This window comes from Galeopterus variegatus, unplaced genomic scaffold (genome assembly GCF_000696425.1).
Source record: "Galeopterus variegatus unplaced genomic scaffold, G_variegatus-3.0.2 Scaffold973, whole genome shotgun sequence".
Classification (NCBI taxonomy): Eukaryota; Metazoa; Chordata; class Mammalia; order Dermoptera; family Cynocephalidae; genus Galeopterus; species Galeopterus variegatus.
In genome coordinates this window covers 479,213-482,193 of record NW_007727084.1, presented here as the reverse complement: position 1 = coordinate 482,193, position 2,981 = coordinate 479,213, and positions in this window count along the sequence as shown.

The following is a 2,981-nucleotide window of genomic DNA, read 5'->3' as shown; positions in this document are numbered from 1 at the left end:
AGGCCCCGGGGTGCTCCGTGTCGAGGTAAGCAAATAGCACGTCCCAGCGGGGAGCTACGTCAGACAGATATGACTGACCTGCCGTCACTATGCCGGGCTTCTCCGACCCCACCCTAGAAAATGGAGGCAGCTTTGTTGTGGGCGCCCAGCCTGGTGTGATGGGCGGGGGCCAGGTGGGCGAGGAGTAGTCGGGCTTCGCCCCGCAAGTGGGATTTTGCTGGGGGTGACTCACGGAGAACGCAGGGTGGGCCGGTCCGGCGTGTTTCCGCGTGTTTCAGATCGCCTCTGCGTGCAGTTCCTCTGCTGGCTCTCCCGGCCTTTGCCGTGTGGGCCGCCAATATTGTTCCCGCAGCCGGACCTGGGCACCCCCAGGAGTCCTTCTCCGTGTCGGCTCCAAAACCTCGAACCCGCTGCCGCTTATTTGTCGATGTAGGATCGTTGTTGAAAGATTTATTCGTCCTTTGTTGCTCTTGGAAATGCAGTCAATACTCTGGTATCACAGCACACAGCTCTCAGGATTGCGCTGTTTCCTGACGCGGGCGCTCCAGACCCCTTAAAACAATTTTTAAAAGATAATACATGAGAGAATGATTTTCAAGACACTGAACACCATGCAGTGAAGGACAGTGACCTCTGAGAGTCAGGAAACAAGAAGGTGAGTCCTAAAGATGCCCTGGCTTACTGCCTTGAGTGAGTGTGCAGGCCAAGGTACAGGGAAGGGGAACTGAGGTAGAGCCCAGAAGACTCTGAGCTGAAAAGACAGAGATGAAATTCTGGGAAGATCAAAACAACATAGACAGAAAATCCCAGAGATCGGCAGAGTTCTAATCAGTGCATGTGTGTGAAGAAACTACATAAGACTGGGGAAAGAACCATCCAAAAGGATTAATGTTAACAGTGGGCAGCACTCATACAGGGCTGACGACAGTACCTATTGTCACCAGACACATTGTTGAACCTTATAATTCATGAAGCATTGGGTAAAATACTCAGTAATGTCTTGCTGGTAGTAAGAAATAATTAGCCCTAGACTCAGTACTGCTCCAAACCCTCTTAATACCATAAAAGCAAGATCTGAAAGCATTAGACTCTGTCCAATTAACTGCATCCTAGAACAAACCTCAAAAAATATTTCTATAAATACCAAACATATATCCAGCACTCAACAAGGTAAAAATCACAATGTCTGACATCCAATCAAAGATTACCAGGTATTCAGAGAGGTAGGAGAATAATAAATTGAAACTTACCCAGAACTAACGCAGATGTTAGAATTAGGAGAGAAGAATATTAACATAATGTAAAAAGAGAAGAAACAGCAGCAGCAGCCTGGGGGAAGACAGTCCAGTCCATTAGCTCATTGGTGTTATCAAGGACTAGATGCATCTGGAGGCCTTGTCTGCATTCCAGGCAGGAAGAAGTGGCAAAGGCTAGAAAGGGCTTGCCAGTCCAATATGTTCTTTTTTTTTTTTTTTTTTAAAAGATGACCGGTAAGGGGATCTTAACCCTTGGCTTGGTGTTGTCAGCACCGCGCTCAGCCAGTGAGCGAACCGGCCATCCCTATATGGGATCCGAACCCGGGGCCTTGGTGTTATCAGCACCGCACTCTACCAAGTGAGCCACGGGCCGGCCCCCCAATATGTTCTTTTAAAAGTTTTCTTAGAAGCCCCATCAGTGTCTTCCACTCATGTATAATAGGTCAGAACTGGTCACGTGGCTACTATTTGCTGGAAGGGATTATGAGATGGTGAATAGTTTAGCTTCCACGCTTCATAGTAGTGGAAGGCAAAAACAAAGGAATGTGAATGGTCTTGGGAAGTTAATCTACCATATCTTCATGTCAGGGGAAACACCTGTTAAAATATGACTAGGAGATCAAAAAGTAACTAAGTGGTTGACAATAGTCAAGAAAAGTATTTAGGAGAAGAGTAAGGAGGGACTTACCTCACAGATATTAAAACTTAACCATTAATCCACTGTAATCAAAAGAGTATGGTATTGATAGACACATAGACCAATGGAATAGAATTGAGAGTCCAGAAATAAAACCATACATCTGTGGTCAATTGATTCCAACAAGTGTGCTAAGTCTATTCATAGGGAAAAGAATAGTCTCTTCAACGAGTGGTGGTGGGACACTGTATATCCACATTCAAAAGAAGAAAGTTGGAGTGATGTCATGCAAAATGTCAGAGTAGAAATATGTAGGAATTGGTCCCCATGCTTAGTCATCCACTGAACTGGAAAAAGTGATCTGTGAGATACCATCAAGAATGCTAACCTAGGCATCACAGGACTCCTAGAAGGAGAAGAGAGAAAGAGGGAAATTTTTTAGAAGAAAACATAACCTCAAACTTCCCAGATCTAAGGGCTGGCCCGTGGCTCGCTCGGGAGAGTGCGGTGCTGATAACACCAAGGCCACGGGTTCGGATCCTATATAGGGATGGCTGGTTTGCTCACTGGCTGAGCGTGGTGCTGACAACACCAAGCCAAGGGTTGAGATCCCCTTACCGGTCATCTTTAAAAAAAAAAAAAAAAACTTCCCAGATCTAATGAAAGACATGAATCTATACATCCAAGAAGCTCAATGAATTCCAAGCAGGATGAATTCAAAGAGGTCCATGCTGAGACACATTACAGTCAAACTGTCAAACCCAAAGACAGATAAAGAATTTTGAAAGCAGCAAGAAAGAAGAAACTGGGCCGGCCCGTGGCTCACTCGGGAGAGTGCGGTGCTGATAACACCAAGGCCTCAGGTTTGGATCCCTATATAGGGATGGCCGGTTGGCTCACTCAAGTCAAGGGTTAAGATCCCCTTACCGGTCATCTTTAAAAAAAAAAAAGAAAAGAAAGAAGAAACTCATCACATACAAGGGATCCTCAATAAGATTAACACAGCTGCTTTCTTATCAGAAATCACAGAGGCTAGAAAACAGTGGAATGAAATATTTAAAGTCATGAAAAACAAAACCAAAAACCTG